Consider the following 18085-nt stretch of genomic DNA (forward strand, 5'->3'; position numbering starts at 1 on the left):
AACTGGGAAGGGAAGGCTTGGACCCTGGGAAGGGGAGGGCAAAGAAGCGGCTGTGAAAGCAGTAGTAACCACAGGGTTGGAGATCCTTGTCCTTTTGGTCCTCTGGTGCATATGTGTGGAGGGGAGAGGGTAGTGATGGGGAGTTTATAGCCTCCTGGTCAGGAAGCATCACTAAATTGTCAATGGAATGTGTGGGTGGGGAAGAGGCCCTGCTGAGAGCACAGAGATGGCTGATTTATCACACCCAGCACTACTGGGGTTGGGGGGAGTTCCCAAGCTATGGTGGCAGCAGATGGCGAGGCCTTCTGTTAAGGAGAAGACAGGAGATAGAGGAGGTTGTTGGGAGAAACCTTTAAAACATGGGAGTGGAGGACACAAACAATACCACCTTGTATTAGCCAGAAGGCAGAAAGTGGTTGGTGAAGGTGACAACCCAGTGTCATGTTTTGAGACTGAGAGGTTTGGAGGGGTCATTCGTAGAAGAAGAGGGGTAAGCCCACCTCCCCTGTACTGCGGCTACCTTCCCTTCCCCCTCAGCCTTGTGCAGTCTTTGTATTGATTGATGAGGGCTGTCGGCCAGGAACTGATCGAGTCTTGTTAATTGCATTTGTCAAATGCAGGGAAATTGGGAATTAGTGAAATCGGAGAAGGGGGTTTGGAAAACAAATGACATGCCTAAGGAGATTTTTTGCAGAAAAGTATCTCAGGAGCCCCTGGAGTCAGGGAGCTGCTAGTGTGGACTCAGACTACACGGTTGAAATAGGCAAGAGCTGGTCCGGGCGCAGTGGCTCAGGCTTGTAATCCCAGCACCAGCACTTTGGGAGGCTGAGGCGGGCAGATCACTTGAGGCCAGGAGTTTGAGACCAGCCTGGCCAACATGGTGAAACCTGTCTCTACTAAAAATAAAAACAAAAAATTAGCTGGGCATGGTGGCAGGCACCTGTAATCCCAGCTACTTGGGAGGCTGAGGCAGGAAAATTCCTTGAACCCGGAGGCAGAGGTTGCAGTGAGCCGAGATCGTGCCATTGCACTCCAGCCTGGGCAACAAAAACAAAGCTCCATCTCAAAAAAAAAAAAAAAAAAAAAAGAGAAAGAAATAGGCAGGACCCAAGCTACATCTTCCTTCTTGTAGACTGTTGGGAAATGGTTAGCTGCGTGAGAAGCACAGGTACAGTCATCTTCCTCTCACTTAGGACAATGGTTTGCAGATAAAAAAAAAAAGAGCACTCCTAGGAGAAATCCCAATGCCTGAAAAAAAATCAGAGGTTGAAGTTGAACTGAGAGGTCCAGAGCCTCAACCATTGAGCTTCCCCATCCAGTCACTCCCTGCAGCACCCTTTGTTAGCCCTATACACATACATAGTCCCTGGCACTTCTTGGAACCTCAAGGAACACAATTTGAAAACCCCTTCCCTGGGAAATAGCCTTAAGGATAGAAAGAGAATTGAAGATTGGAATTTCCTTACATGACCCCAGAGAGCATAAGACCTCAGCTTTGGTCCATGAACAGAAAATTCATTCTGGAGAGAAGAGATGATCTTGAAACAATGCAACCCTTTGCCCTGTTTCTGTCTGACACTTTGCTTTGGCAGTGGTTTAGCTGTTTAATGGAAACACCTATTCTGCACTGGCAGAGTCCTTATGTTAGAAGAGAAAATGCATGTTCTGTTCTGGCATATCCCTGTTGATCTACCTTCCTGGGTCTTGGGTAAAAGACTCATTTAATGAAAGAGCTCAATTTGTGGTAGGTTTTTCTGGAAGAAAGTAGAACAGAGGTAGAGAAAAACTGCAAGTCTGTAGGCTAGTGGTATCCACCCTGTGCATTTGTGATTTCTTGCTGATGGTTACTGGGGGGAAATTGGCTTTGCAGCGATGTTGTGTGTCTCTGCTTGTGTGGGGATGATGGATGCCGCATAGGATTGGAGAGATGCTTTTGAGTGGAGTGTACCAGTTCAGGGACTCCCATCAGATTCATTTCCCAGTGCAGTCCTCTTGACAAAGGATGATGGAAAAGAAATTGCCTTAAATAGCTGGAAGATTAATTTCTCTCGGCAGTTCTCAGGCGTCCAAGGGACTGGGCTCTTTAAGTGATGTCTGACAATTTCTCTTCCCTCAACAGATAACTCAGTAACACCAAAATCTGGCTCCTCAGGGTAGGTGATGGGACTAATCTGATTAAATAGGGGGCAAATACTCCTGGAGTCCCCTTGCTTTCTCTTGCTAGCCTTCCAGTATCTGCACACCAGGCAAGGGAGGGCTGTGGGGAATAGCAGTGCACTGCGGGGTGAGTAGAATGTTCATGAAGGAAGGTGAAAAGGTAGGTGAGGATGTGGGGGAGGAGGGAGGAAGGGCACAGTTCATGCAAATCAAAGACTGAAGCATAATAGTTACTGAGTGTTCCTCTTTAGGCAAAACCAGAAGGTCAATGTCTCTTGATATCCTCCTCAGCTAGCAAATGAGAAAACTGTCAAAGCCATTTGGGGAGTGGAAGGTCACATCCTCTGAGGGGAAATAAAACAACTGATTTATTCTGGCCCAGGGATTCTATGTGGTCTGTTAGGGGACAGAAGCAAGAGGTGGGATGAAAAGAGAATAAAGTAGAAAAAAAAGGTGGACGGAAATTTTGAGGGGAGCATTTCTCTTGTGTCAGGAGTAACAAGGATAGGATGATTGGGTTAGGAGAGAATCTACATAACCATACCTAATTTTAATTGGTTACATTTAGGTTTTTAATTTTCTTTTCTTTTTATTTGTTTTGTTAGATCTTCCCCTGACCTGCTCCCGGGGCTATAACAGATATGGACTTTGAAACTGTATAGAGTGTAGAGCAGTGCTCTATAATTAAAAATATACATATATTGCAACCAAGCATCTCTGCTGTTTTGCGTTTGTTTCTTGTTTGTTTTTATAAATTCTAGTTTCCCTTCAGGAAGCCAGAATCCTATTGGGAAAGCTTTAATTATAGTGGGCAAGAGGGAGTGCAAACACAGCAATCAGAACTGCCCTGATCAGCAGCTGCTGCCACCTTCTGCCTGACCTGGGCCACCCCTCTTTTTTCCCCCCAAAGCCAGCCTCCCATGCTCCCCAGGCCTGGCTTCAGAGACAAGTTCTGGTTTCCAGGAGCTCTGCCCCCACTGAAGCATTTCAATAGAAACAGTTCTAAAATGTCCCCTTTGCAGTAGTTAGTGGGTCAAGCAGAAGAAATTCTACGCACGTCAGCTTCTTGGGCTTATTTGACCCAACTCATTTCTCCCAGAAGCTTTTGCCTCTGAGTTAGGTGCCAAGCCTAAGCTGGTATTTAACTCTTTATGGTCCAGATTAAGCTGTCATCAGCCATAAAGATATGACCTAGTTTATTTGAAAGGAAATAAGACACCATGGGTTCGACATCTTCTGATACCTCCCGTTTCTCATCCTCGGCCCCATCTTAGGCTGTTCGTCCCTTTGCCTCATTCCATGTTTTCTCTCTGCTCTCTCACTTTATAAAAATTATCTTTCCTCTGCAGAGTTTAAATAAAAACCAATCAATCAGTAAACCAAGGGCTGCTTATAGGCTTTAATGTAACAAGAAAAGGTTATCACTAGCTGCAGGGTACCCAAAAACCTGGTATTATAGAGGAAAACGCAGATGGAATGGCAGAAAGTGAACTAGAGAGAACAAGAGATAAACCAGAGACAAACAGAAAAGCGACTCCCAGGCAGCAAGCACAAGATTGAGCAAAGTGCAGAGGGAGATGTGAACGTGGCAGAGAAAGGTGGATGGAGACATTGACAGGCAGAGCTAGACTGTGAATGGGGGGAGGCAGGGAGGGGAGTGGGAAAGGAGACTGAGAAGGACAGTGATAGAGAGAGTGGGCAGAAAAACAGGGAGGAAGGAAGCGGCTCGAATCTAATGCACAGTGAAACATGTCCCCCTGGAGACAGATAATTTCTCCAGCCATACGTAATGAACACGTGCCTCTGTGTGTTGCCCCTGTACTGTCACAGTCACTTAAATTCTGCAAGAATCTCTCCATGTCTACACCACTTATGCAAGGTTGGAAAGAAGGTTTGGGCTCTCACAATCCCCGTCTCAATCCAGCCAGGCCAAAGACAGAAAATTAGAAACCTCTCTCATAAAAGTTAACAGGGTGAGTGAGGCAGGATCACAGATTCAGTACCTTTGAAAATTTGTTTTTAGGTTCACTAAGAAGCCTTCTCTTCCCACACCTCCATACTCCTTGGCCACACGCATCATACACATATAACTCATCCTCTTTTCTCCATACATGCCTGCAGATCAGGGCCAAGGATGCCTAAGTCAGGAGAGGGAAGCCACTACCTCCCAGGAAGACTGAGGAATAGCACATGTGTCAGGTAAGAAGGGAAATAAGTAGGTCCAAGTAGAAGTACGTGTAGACTACAAGGCACCAAGGTAGAGCTGCACTACTGCAGCTCTTTCTCATTCTAGCCTCAACAGCATCAGTATCCCAGGGACATCTATGCACTCTAAGCCTCCCCATGCACACAGAGTTTCACACAATACACAGGCTTTTTTACACAGCAGCTTATCTCCAGCGGTGATGTGTGGTATTGTCTGATTAGAGGGAATCCTCTGAGCACCATGGTTATGTGGGAGGGCTCATAATCACCATGTCTCCCTTGAGTCCTGAGTTTGCGCTCATAGCTTAGTCTTTAGAAAAGAAAGCAATGGAGCGTTTTAAAGCAACACAACATATTCAGCATAGTCCTGCATTTCCAAGCACCTCCTAAAAAGGAAAAATACGCATAAAGGTGGGTCAATCCAAGTGTGGTCCTTGGCTAGGGGTCAGCACTGTTCTACATCTCATTTAACAGCCTTAGGGCCAGGTGCCATGGTTCACAACTGTAATCCCAACACTTTGGGAGGTCAAGGTAGGAGGATCACTTGAGCTCAGGAGTTCAAGACCATCCTGGGTAAAATAATGAGACCTTCCCATCTCTACAAAAGATATTAAAATTTAGCCAGGTATGGTGGTACACACCTCTAGTCCCAGCTACTCAGGAGGCTGAGGCGAAAGGATCACTTGAACCTGGGACATGAGGCTGCAGGGAGCCGTAATCGCACCACTGCACTCCAGCCTGGGTGACAGAGTTAGACCCTGTCTCAAACAAAACAAAACAAATCAGAAAACAGCCATAGGCATGTGCCACATCAAAGAGCATCTATGTCGTGTCTCTGGTTGTTTCATGGCATATCTGCCTGCTTTTTCGGTGAAGCACTATACTGTAGTTTTTATTTGTTACCCCATAGTGCCTAGCATGCTGCGTGCTGTTGGCTACTCAGGAAAGATGCATAATAAATGTACTTTTAATAAATGAATTAATGAGGCCAGGTACATTAGTTCAGGCCTGTAATCCTAGCACTTTTGGGAGGCCAAGGCTGAGGCAGGCAGATCACCTGAGGTTGGGAATTAAAGACCAGACTGGCCAACATGGTGAAACCCCGTCTCTACTAAAAATACAAAAATTAGCTGGGCATGGTGGCAGGCGCCTGTAATCCCAGCTACTCGGGAGGCTGAGGCAGGAGAATCACTTGAACCCGGGACGTGGAGGTTGCAGTGAGCCGAGATTGTGCCATTGCACTCCAGCCTGGGAGACAAGAGCAAGACTTAGTCTCAAGAAAAAAAAAAAAAAAATTGATGAATGATTTAACTATGGTGTTGTTTTGCCAGTGGTTCCTACCCTTCTTAGCACTGTGACTCCCATTTATTTACTTTTAAGATGCTGTTTGCTGCTCTTAAACATACTATGGGCTGGGCACGGTGGCTCATACCTGTAATCCTAGTGCTTTGGGAGGCTGCGGCAGGTGGATCACCTGCAGTCAGGAGTTCAAGGCCAGCCTGGCCAACATGGCGAGGAAACTCCGTCTTTACTAAAAATACAAAAATCAGCCAGGTGTTGTGGCACGCGCCTGTAATCCCAGCTACTCAGGAGGCTGAAGCAGGAGAATCACTTAAACCCAGGGGGCAGAGGTTGCAGTGAACCGAGATTGTGCCACTTCATTCCAGCATGGGTGAAAGAGTGAAACTCTTTCTCAAAAAAACAAAACAAAACAAAAACTATGAAACATATCTATTAATTTTTAAAATTAAGACAAATTAAAATTACTTGTTTTGTGAATTTTTTTTTTTTTTTTTTTTGAGAAGGAGCCTCACTCTGTCACCCAGGCTGGAGTGCAGTGACACTATCTCGGCTCACTGCAAGCTGAGCCTCCAGGGTTCACGCCATTCTCCTGCCTCAGCATCCCGAGTAGCTGGGACTACAGGCACCCACCATCATGCCCAGCTAATTTTGTGTATTTTTAGTAGAGATGGGGTTTCACCATGTTAGCCAGGATGGTCTCCATCTCCTGACCTCATGATCCACCCACCTTGGCCTCCTAAAGTGCTGGGATTACAGGTGTGAGCCACTATGCCCTGCGGTTTTTTTTTTTTTTTTTTTTTTTTTTTTTTTTTTTTTTTTGAGACAGAGTCTGGCTGTGCTGCCCAGGCTGGAGTGCACTGGCGCGATCTCGACTCACTGCAAGCTCCGCCTCCCTAGTTCATGCCATTCTCCTGACTCAGCCTCCCGAGTAGCTGGGACTACAGGCGCCCGCCACCACACCCGGCTAATTTTTTGGGTTTTTGTTTTGTTTTGTTTTGTTTTGTTTTGAGACGGAGTCTTGCTCTGTCGCCCAGGCTGGAGTGCAGTGGCGCGATCTCTACTCACTGCAAGCTCCGATTCCTGGGTTCACGCCATTCTCCTGCCTCAGCCTCCTGTGTAGCTGGGACTACAGGCGCCCGCCACCATGCCCGGCTAATTTTTTTTGTATTTTTAGTAGAGACGGGGTTTCACCGTGTTAGCCAGGATGGTCTCGATCACCTGACCTCGTGATCTGCCCGTCTCGGCCTCCCAAAGTGCTGGGATTACAGGCTTGAGCCACCACGCCCGGCCTGTTTTGTGAATTTTTAAAGTGTTATGCCACCTCCTAGTTATAAAGGAAGGCAAGTAGGTGTCATAAAAACCAGTTCAGAAGCAGCCCTACCCATTTCTGCCTTTTCCACATTCTGCAGCCCTGCTGTCTTTTTATTCAAAAGGCAGGATAAGTCCCACACAAAATATGGTCAGCCCCTGAAGAACTGGGCCCCAGGTGTAGCTCTGTAGGTTATTTACCTTAGCATATTTTGTTTTGTTTGTTTATTTTAAACCCATGGACAGAGGCTTAGCTGAAACTCTGGTCCCTGGATTTGTGGGTGGTCCCTGGATGTGTGAGTGGTCCCTGGATGTGTGGGTGGTCCCTGGATGTCTGGGTGCTTGAATGCATTGCTCTCCATAAGGTCAGGACTGATCCCTGATGGTGAAAGAGGATAAATTGTATCAACAAGCCCCATGCCCTAAAAAGGTAGACAAGCCATGTTTCTTTATGTTTTGGTTTTCTTTACAATCTAGAATTGTCACCATTTCTTTTTCTTCTACCTATTTAAAAAAAAAAATGCTTTGACAGCCTAGGTGGTCATCTAATGTGCACTTTGGAATTTTCTGAAGCATTACAATGTAGCCCTAAAATAAATCAGAGAATGCTGGAGTCCATGATATCATTTCCTTGCCTCTAGAAAGGGCTGAGAATCTAAATATCTCAAGCAAATATCTATTTTTAATTTTTAAAAATTTCAAAATGTTTCAAAACTTCAGAAATGTTGAAAGAATAGTACAACAAATACTCATATAAGTATCATATAGATTCACTGGTATTGTTTAACCACAATTGCCTTATCTCTATATGTGTACGTCCATTTATTTATTAGTATATATTTACTTTCCCAAACCATTTGAGAGTAAGTAATAGAGATCATGACAGTTTACCACTAAATGTGTCTCCTAAATAGTAAGATGTTATCAGTCGGGCACGGTGGCTTACCCCTGTAATCCTAGCACTTTGGAAGACCAAGGCGGTGGATCACCTGAGGTCAGGAGTTCGGGACTAGTCTGGCCAACATGGTGAAACCCCATCTTTACTAAAAATATAAAAAGTAGCTGGGTGTGGTGGTGGCAGGCACCTGTAATCCCAGCTACTTGGGAAGCTGAGGCAGGAAAATCTCTTGAACCCGGGAGGTGGAGGTTGCCGTGAGCCAAGATCACACCACTGCACTCCAGCCTGGGCAACAGAGCAAAACTCTGTCTCACACATACACACACACACACACACACACACACACACATACACAAGGAAGTAAGATATTCTCTTATAAAACCACAGTACCATTATCACATCAAAAAGCTTAACATTGCTATAGTCGAATTATCTAATATCCAGTCCATATTCAAATTCCCCATCTGTCCCAATAATGTCCATTACAGCTTTTCAGGTTTTTTCCCCCGATCCAAGATCCAATCAAGGTTCACATATCCCATTTAGTTGTCTTATCATTTTAGTTTATCTTAATTTATTTTGTTTCCTTTTTCTTTTTCTTTTTTTTTGAGACGGAGTCTTGGTCTGTCACCCAGGCTGGAGTGCAGTGGCGTGATCTCGGCTCACTGCAAGTTCCACCTCCCGGGTTCATGCCATTCTCCTGTCTCAGCCTCCTGAGTAGCTGGGACCACAGGTGCCTGCCACCATGCCCAGCTAATTTTTTTTTGTGTGTGTATTTTTAGTAGAGACGGGGGTTTCACCGTGTTAGCCAGGATGGTCTCGATCTCCTGACCTCATAATTTGCCTGCCTCGGCCTCCCAAAGTTCTGGGATTACAGGTGTGAGCCACCGCACCCAGCCTTATTTCTTTTTTTTTTTTTTAAGAAACGGTGTCGGCTGGGCCCAGTGGCTCACATCTGTAATCTCAGCACTTTGGGAGGTCAAGGCGGGCAGATCACAAGGTCAGGAGGTCAAGACCAGTCTGGTCAATGAAACCCTATCTCTACTAAAAATACAAAAATTAGCCAGGTGTGGTGGTGCACGCCTGTAATCCCAGCTACTCGGGAGGCTGAGGCAAGAGAATCACTGGAACCTGGGAGGCGGAGGTTGCAGTGAGCCGAGATCATGCCACTGCACTCCAACCTGAGTGACAGAGCAAGGCTCCATCTCGGGGGGGAAAAACAATGAAAGGAGAGGAGAGGAGAGGAGAGGAGAGGGGAGTGGAGGTAAGGGGAGGGGAGGGGAGGATTAAAAAGAAATGGTGTCTTAGGGCCAGGCACAGTGGCTCATGTCTGTAATCCCAGCACTCTGGGAGGCCAAAGCGGGCAGATCACAAGGTCAGGAGGTCAAGACCAGTCTGGCCAATGAAACCCTATCTCTACTAAAAATACAAAAATTAGCCAGGTGTGGTGGTGCACGCCTGTAATCCCAGCTACTCGGGAGGCTGAGGCAAGAGAATCACCGGAACCCGGGAGTGCAGCGAGCCGAGATCATGCCACTGCACTCCAACCTGAGTGACAGAGCAAGGCTCCATCTCAGGGGAAAAAAAATAGGAAGGAAGGAAGGAAGGAAGGAAGGAAGGAAGGAAGGATTAAAGGAGGGAGGGAAGGAGGGAGGGAGGGAGGGAGGAAGGAAATTAAAAAGAAATGGTGTCTTAGGGCCAGGCTCTGTGGCTCATGTCTGTAATCCCAGCACTTTGGGAGGCCAAGGCTGGTGGATTACTTGAGATCAGGAGTTCAAGACCAGCCTGGCCCAACATTGCAAAACCCCAACTGTACTAAACATACAAAAATTAGCCAGGCGTGGTGGTGCACACCTGTAATCCCAGCCACTCACCTGAACCTGGGAGGCAGAGGTTGCAGTGAACCAAGATCACACCACTGCACTCCAGCCTGGACGACAGAGTGAGACTCTGTCAGGAGAGGAAGGAAGGAAGGGAGGAAGGAAGGAAGGAAGGAAAAAGGGAGGGAGGGAGGGAGGGAGGGAGGGGAAGAAATGGGAGTCTTGCTATGTTGCCCAGGCTGGTCTCAAACTCCTGGCCTCAAGGAATCCTCCTGCCTCAGCCCCCCAAAGTGCTGGGATTACAGGTGTGAGCCACTGTGCCCGGCCTCTTTATTATTATTATTATTATTATTATTATTATTATTTAATCTGTGAAGCTGGGCACTGTGGCTCACTCCTGTAATCCCAGTACATTGGGAGGTCCATATGGGTGGATCACCTGAGGCCAGGAGTTGGAGGCCGGCCTGGCCAATATGGTGAAACCCCGTCTCTACTAAAAATACAAAAATTAGCCAGGTGTGGTGGTGCACGCTTGTAATCTCAGCTACTTGGGAGGCTGAGGCAGGAGAATCACTTGAACCTGGGAGGCAGAGGTTGCAGTGAGCCAAGATCGTGCCATTGCACTCCAGCCTGGGCGACAAGAGCCAAACTCTGTCTAAACAAACAAACAAACATAAAACTGTGAATGATACTTTATTTAGTCATTTTTGTTTACAATGGAACCTGGGAATTCAAAATTAACATTCTTGCCTTTGAGGTTCTTATATACAGGAGAAAAAGTTTCAACCTATAAGAAAAGAAACAATCATCACAAAACTTTCAAATACACACACTCATCTTAAAACCTAATGATTTTGTGAAATGTGCCCTTTATGTTTTTTGTTTGTTTTGAGACAGAGTCTCTTACCCAGCCTGTAGTGCAGTGGCATGATCTTGGCTCACTGCAACCTCTCCCTTCCACCTCTCCCTCCCAGGTTCAAGCAATTCTCCTGCCTCAGCCTCCTGAGTAGCTGGGATTACAGGCACCCGCCACCATGCCCAACTAATTTTTTTTTTTTTAGATGGAGTTTCGCTCTGTCATCCAGGGTGGAGTGCAGTGGCGCTATCTCAGCTTACTGCAACCTCTGTCTCCTGGGTTCAAGCGATTCTCCTGCCTCAGCCTTCCAAGTAGCTGGTATTACAGGCACGCACCACCAGGCCTGGCTAATTTTTGCATTTTTGGTAGAGATGGGGTCTCACCATGTTGGCCAGGCTGGTCTCGAACTCCTGGCCTCAGATGATCCACCCGCCTCGGCCTCCCAAAGTCCTGGGATTATGGGCATGAGCCACCGTGCCTGGCCAATTTTTGTACTTTTAGTAGAGACAGGGTTTCACCATGTTGGCCAGACTGGTCTCAAACTCCTGACCTCAAGTGATCTGCCCACCTCGGCCTCCCAAAGTGCTGGGATTATAGGTGCCTTTATGGTTTTTCTCCTTGGCAACTACTGTGAAAATCAAGTACTGTGACGATACGGGGCACATCCATAAGTGTCCCAAGACTGAGGACAAGCTCATTTGCAATGTTGTGGGACAGGATTCTGCAGCACTGCACCTGAGTGCTGTGCTCCTTTGCCATGTGCATGTGTGTGAATCTTTCGTGGTGTTTATACTGGAAGAGTCAGGACTTTATTTGCAATCTGATTTATCTGTTTTCTGTGAAGAGTCAGGACTTTCTCGCTTTGCAATCTGATTTATCTGGGTTTTCTTGCCTCATTAGTAGTGGGACTCAGGTTAAGCTTTTTTTTTTTTGGTCTCGATCTCCTGACCTCGTGATCCGCCTGTCTCGGCCTTTGCTGGGATTAGAGCCAGGGTTTTTTTTCTTTTTTAGCCAGGGTCTTGCTCTTGTCACCCAGCCTGGAGTGCAGTGATGTAATCACAGTTCACTGCAGCCTTGACATCTAAAGCTCACGCCATCCTCCTGCCTCAGCCTCCTGAGTAGCTTGGGACTACAAGCGCATGCCACCACACCCTGCTAATTTAAAAAAAATTATTACTTGGTAGAGACAAGATCCCCCTATGTTGCCCCAGCTGGTCTCAAACTCCTGGGCTCAAGGGATCCTCCTGCCTTGGCCTCCCAAAATGCTGGAATTATAGGCATGAGCCACCACATCAAGACCAAAGTTAAACATTTTTGGCAAGAATATTACTTAGGTAATTTTGTATACTTCTTATTGTATCACATCAAGAGGCATATAATGTCAGTTTGTTCTATTATTGGTGACTGCAAGTTTATTCATGTCTGCTAGACGTCTCTATTGTAGAAGTATATTTGCCGTTTGTAATTAATTAGTAAACTAATAATAAATAGAGTGATTGTTATGGGCTGAAATGTGTTCCCCTAAAATTCATATACTGAAGCCCTAACCTCCAGTATCTCAGGATTCAACTGTATTTGGAGATTGAGTCTTTAAAGAAGTGATTAAGTTAAATGAGGCACTTAGGGTAGAGCCAGTCTGACTGGTGTCCTTATAAGAGGGAATTTGGATACAAAGAGATACCTGTAGTGCAGAGGAAAGACCATGTGAGGGTACAGTGAGAAGGTAACTCTCTACAAGCCAAGGACGGAGGCTTCAGAAGAAACCAGCGCTGCTGATACTTTGATCTTGGACCTGCAGCCTCCAGAACTGGGAGAAAATTAATTTCTGTTGTTTAAGCCACCCAGACTATGGTGTTTTGTTTTAACAGCCTTAGCAAACTAATACAGTGATTATCTGAGATAATGTGAAAATCCTGTTCTCCCACAACCTTGCACCTGCCTATTAATTTTTGCATTGGGGTTTGCCAAATGGGTTTTTGGTTTGTTTGTTTGTTTGTTTTTCAAATTTTGTCATTTCTTCTACATATAATAGCTGGCATCTATCTGCTCATTTTTCTCTTCTTTCCCTTCTTCATTCTCTTCTTTACATTTATTTCTTTTTTTTTTTTTTTTTTTTTTTTGACATGGAGTGTTGCTCTGTCACCCAGGCTAGAGTGCCATCTCAGCTCATTGCAACCTCTGCCTCCCGGGTTCAAGCAATTATCCTGCCTCAGCCTCCCTAGTAGCTGGGATTACAGGTGCCCACCACCACACCTGGCTAATTTTTGTATTTTTAGTAGAGATGGGGTTTCACCATGTTGGCCAGGCTGGTCTCCAACTCCTGACCTCAGGTGATTCGCCCACTTCAGCCTTCCAAACTGCTGGGATTACAGACGTGAGTAAGCCACCATGCCTGGCCTGTTATGGTATTTTAACTTATTTTGTTTTGGTTTTTGACACTTTTTTTTTTTTTTTACTGATCTTAAGATGTTCCAGTTGCTTCTAAAATTTTTATCAAATTTTTGCATCTAACAATCAAATTCAGAACTTTTTTCTTTAAAATCAAATCTACTCTCACTCCTGCTACAACACAAACCCCTTCTTCTCTCTTCCTTGAGGGCTGTTCTCTGCTGCCTGCCATCTTCCTTTTCTGTCATTTCCTTTGCATTACCTTCCACCTTTTTTTTTTTTTTTTTTTTTTTTTGAGACGGAGACTCGCTCTGTCGCCCAGGCTGGAGTGCAGTGGCCAGATCTCAGCTCACTGCAAGCTCCGCCTCCCGGGTTCACGCCATTCTCCTGCCTCAGCCTCCCGAGTAGCTGGGACTACAGGCGCCCACCACCGCGCCCGGCTAGTTTTTTGTATTTTTTAGTAGAGACGGGGTTTCACCGTGTTAGCCAGGATCTCCTGACCTCGTGATCCGCCCGTCTCGGCCTCCCAAAGTGCTGGGATTACAGGCGTGAGCCACCGCGCCCGGCCCTTCCACCTTTCTGTACCCTCTCTCAACTCTGAATCTCAGCTCTCTCATACTTTGCTCTCCAGTGTCTCTTAGGACATATTCTCAGCTGGCTGTAGGATTTCCTTCCGCTCCTGTTCTAAAATGCTCTCCCATGTGTTAACGAATGACTATCAGAAACAGCTTCCTGGCCTCACTCTAGGGGAAGTTACATTTCACTGTAGGGGAGGCCACTTTGGGATCTCATTGAACAGAAACAGCTTAAAATAAAAGATCTAGGCCGGGCGCGGTGGCTCAAGCCTGTAATCCCAGCACTTTGGGAGGCCGAGACGGGCGGATCACGAGGTCAGGAGATCGAGACCATCCTGGCTAACACAGTGAAACCCCGTCTCTACTAAAAAATACAAAAAAATAGCCGGGCGAGGTGGCGGGCGCCTGTAGTCCCAGCTACTCGGGAGGCTGAGGCAGGAGAATGGTGAAAACCCGGGAGGCGGAGCTTGCAGTGAGCTGAGATCCGGCCACTGCACTCCAGCCTGGGCAACAGAGCGAGACTCCGTCTCAAAAAAAAAAAAAAGATCTGCTTGATTCGAAGCCAAATTAGCAATTTTCCTCAATCGACAAGTCATCTGTAAACTCTAACATTTGAAATTTCAGATGTTTTAGAGTTGAAAATTGTAATTTTTAGGTGAAAATGGTACATTTTCTCCCTATTATCATTACCTAACAGCATACAAGTTCATTACTCAAAACTTCTACTCAAAGATTATCCTATGACCATGGGGAAAATAGAAATTTAGGCCAGGCACTGTGGCTCATGCCTGTAATTGTTTGGGAGGCCAAGGTGGGAGAATCACTTGAGCCCGGGAGTTTGAGAACAGCCTGGGCAACATAGTTAGACTCTTGTCTCTACAAAATATTTTAAAAATTAGCTGGGCATGTTGGCACACACTTGTAGTCTGAGCTACTCGGGAGGTAGAGGTTGCAGTGAGCCATGATTGCACCACTGCACTCCAGCCTTGGTGACAAAGCAAGTGATCCTGTCTCAAAAAGAAAAAAAAAAAAAAAAGGCCAGGTGCAGTGGCTCATGCCTGTAATCCCAGGACTTTGGGAAGCCGAGGCAGGCGGATCACCTGAGGTCAGGGGTCGAGACCAGCCTGACCAACATGGAGAAACTCTGTCTCTACCAAAAATACAAAATTAGCCAGGTGTGGTGGTGCATGCCTGTAATCCCAGCTACTTGAGAGGCTGAGGCAGGAGAATCACTTGAACCCAGGAAGCGGAGGTTGCGGTGAGCCGAGATCGCACCATTGCACTGCGGCCTAGGCAACAAGAGCAAAACTCTGTCTCAAAAAAAAAAAAAAGATACAGCTTTTCCAACTTAACTTTGACCCTTGTAGTAATGGACTCATAATTAAAAATATATCCCAGGAGACCGTATGGCAGTTATGAACATTCCATTGATCATCAAAGTGAAGACAGCTTGTCTTTCATGGACAGAACAAGAGAACAAAAGAGGGTAACAGCAAGGCAGAGTGGGTTTCAATTTAGACAGAGACTAATGAATAGTCAAGAGCACAGGTTCTGTAGTGAGCACACCTGGGTTCAAGCTATGATTCCATTAGTGACCACCATGGAGTTAATTAGCTCAACAACCTCTAGGTAACTTAGCAGTCCCCCTCTAAGTCTCAGTTTTCTCCTCAGTAAAAGAGGGAGAATAATAGTACTTATCTCACAGAATTGATTAAATGAGATACAGAGTGCCTGGCACCAAGTAAACTCTCAGTAACTGTTGATTTTAATAATTATTAACATTTCTGTTTTCCCTTTATCCTAACATTTTTGAAAATACATCACCTGTGGCTGGGCACAGTGGCCTGTGCCTGTAATCCCAGCACTTTGGGAGGCCAAGGCAGGTAGATCATCTGAGGTCAGGAGTTCAAGACCAGCCTGGCCAACATGGTGAAACCCTGTGGCCAACATGGTGAAACCCTGTTTCTACTAAAAATACAAAAATTTAACCAGGTGTGGTGGCAGGTGCCTGTAGTCCCAGCTACTCTGGAGGCTGAGGCAGGAGAATTGCTTGAACCCAGGAGGCGGGGGTTTCAGTGAGCCGAGATCACACTACTGCACTCCAGCCTGGGCAATAAGAGAGAAACTCCACCTCAAAAAAAAAAAAAAAAAAAAAATATATATATATATATATATATATCACCTGTACATTTGAGAATATGAGCTGTCCTAGTACATTCTCATCAAGAGTTAATATTTAATATTTTCCTAGTGATCTCATGGCTTTATTTATTTATTTATTTATTTATTTATTTATTTATTTATTGAGACAGAATCTCACTTTGTCACCCAGGCTGGAGGGCAATGGTGTGATCTCAGCTCACTGCGACCTCTGCCTCCCAGGTTCAAGTGATTCTCCTGCCTCAGCCTCCTGAGTAGCTGGGATTACAGGCGCACACCACCACACCCGGCTAAATTTTGTATTTTAGTAGAGATGGGTTTCACTATGTTGATCAAGCTGGTCTCGAACTCCTGACTTCAACTGATCCACCTGCCTCGGCCTTCCAAAGTGCTCAGATTACAGGCATGAGCCACCGCGCCCAACCAGGCTTGTATTATTTTTTTAAAGTTTAAATGGAAAACATCTAAAAAGAAACACATGTCGGGCACAGTAGCATGCACCAGCTATTGGGGAGGCTGAGGCAAGAGGATCCCTTGAGTCCAAGAGTTTGAGACCAGCCTAGGCAACATAGTGAGATCCTGTCTCTAAAAAGAGACAAAAAGAAACACAGACAGTCTATAACCCTTGAGAAAGTAAACAATAGCACCTCATTTTCAGGTAAAAGGCAAAGCTATTGCCTAAGCTAAGGTGCTTCAAGGGTGAAAACAACACTGAAGGCACTGGGCCTTTCTGCTGAGAACTAGATCCTACCAACAATGCCCTGTACATTGAGAACCAACAATTTTATGGACGAGGCCTGACTGATGGCCAGTGTCAAAATGTGTGTGTGAGTGTGTGTATGTTGAACAGCTTGATAAGACAGCTGGCTTGGGGGTTCAGGTCTGTCACCTATTAGCTATGTAAATTTGTAGTAAGTACTCTCTGAACCTCATTTTCTTGTAAAATGGTGATGCCACTAATCTGTCTAACTTTGCTGCAATCAAATTATCTAATATCCAGGCCATATTTAATTTTTCCCAAGTATCCTAGTAGCGTCCAGGATAGCATTTTTTCTTCTGACCCAGATCATACTTTGCATGTAGTTGTCATGTCCCTATATTATTATTTGAGACTAAGTGTCGCTCTGTTACCTAGGCTGGAGTGCAGTGGCACCATCTCGGCTCACTGCAATCTCCGCCTTCCAGGTTCAAGCGATAAACATGCCTCAGCCTCCCAAGTAGCTGGGACTATAGGCATGCGGCACTATACCCAGCTAGTTTTTGGATTTTTAGGAGAGACAGGGGTTATGCTATGTTGCCCAGGCTGGTTTCCAACTCCTGAGCTCAAGGGATCAGTCGCGCCACTTCGGTCTCCCAAAGTACTGGGATTACAGATGTGAGCCACTGCACTCGGCCAAAAAAAAATTATTTTTAAGTGGTGTGATCTTGGCTCACTGCAACTTCTGCCTCCCAGGTTAAAGGGATTATCCTGCCTCAACCTCTGGAGTAGCTGGGATTACAGGCGTGTGCCACCAAGTCCAGCCAATTTTTGTATTTTTAGTAGAGATGGGGTTTCACCATGTTGACCAGGCTGGTCTCGAACTCCTTACCTCAGGTGATCCACCCGCCTCGGCCTCCCAAAGTGCTGGGATTACAGGTGTGAGCCACCATGCCCGGCCTTTTTATTTTATTATTATTATTTTTTGAGATGGAGTCTCACTCTGTCCCCCAGCCTGGAGTGCAGTGGAACGATCTCAGCTCACTGCAACCTCTGCCTCCTGAGTTCAAGCAGTTCTCCTACTTCAGCCTCCCGAGTAGCTGGGACTACAAGTGCGCACCACGACGGACGCCTGGCTAACTTTTTGTATTTTTAGTAGAGATGGGGTTTCACCATACTGGTCAGGCTGGTCTCAAACTCCTGACCTCGTGATCCAAATGCTAGGATTACCGGCATGAGCCATGTTGCCCCGCCTTAAACTATTTTTTAAAGCCAGCGAGGTATAGTATAATGGTTATGAACTTGGGTTAGGGAGCTTGATTTTGTGGGTCCAAATCCTAGGTCCGCCTTTACTAACTATACAACCCTAGTCAAATTGTTTCACCACTCTGTGCCTTGATCCCATCTCTAAAATGTTCATAATAATAGTACCTAAACTGGTGCAGTGGCTCACGCCTGTAATCCCAACACTTTGGGAGGCCGAGGCGGGCAGATCATGAGGTCAAGAGTTTGAGACCAGCGTGGCCAACATGGTGAAACCCCATCTCTACTAAGAATACAAAAATCAGCGGGGGTGGTGGTACGTGCCTGTAATCCCAGCTATTGGGGTGGCTGAGGCAGGAGAATCGCTTGAACCTGGGAGGCGAACGTTGCAGTGAGCCGAGATCAGGCCACTGCACTCCAGTCTGGACGACAGAGAAAGACTCTGTCTCGGAAGGA

At 46.0% G+C, this 18085-nt stretch overlaps 1 protein-coding gene across 1 annotated transcript in view; it reads left to right on the forward strand.

The window, feature by feature from the left end:
• The first annotated feature begins 5984 nt into the window (after positions 1 to 5984).
• The window catches only part of PRMT5 (protein arginine methyltransferase 5), a 108876-nt gene continuing 96775 nt past the window's right edge, over positions 5985 to 18085 (forward strand). The window contains exon 1 of the mRNA XM_050796514.1: positions 5985 to 5988. The gene's annotated coding sequence lies outside the window, so the exon portion shown is untranslated. The remainder of the gene's footprint in view (positions 5989 to 18085) is intronic.

This window comes from Macaca thibetana, chromosome 7 (genome assembly GCF_024542745.1).
Source record: "Macaca thibetana thibetana isolate TM-01 chromosome 7, ASM2454274v1, whole genome shotgun sequence".
In the NCBI taxonomy this organism is placed as follows: domain Eukaryota; kingdom Metazoa; phylum Chordata; class Mammalia; order Primates; family Cercopithecidae; genus Macaca; species Macaca thibetana.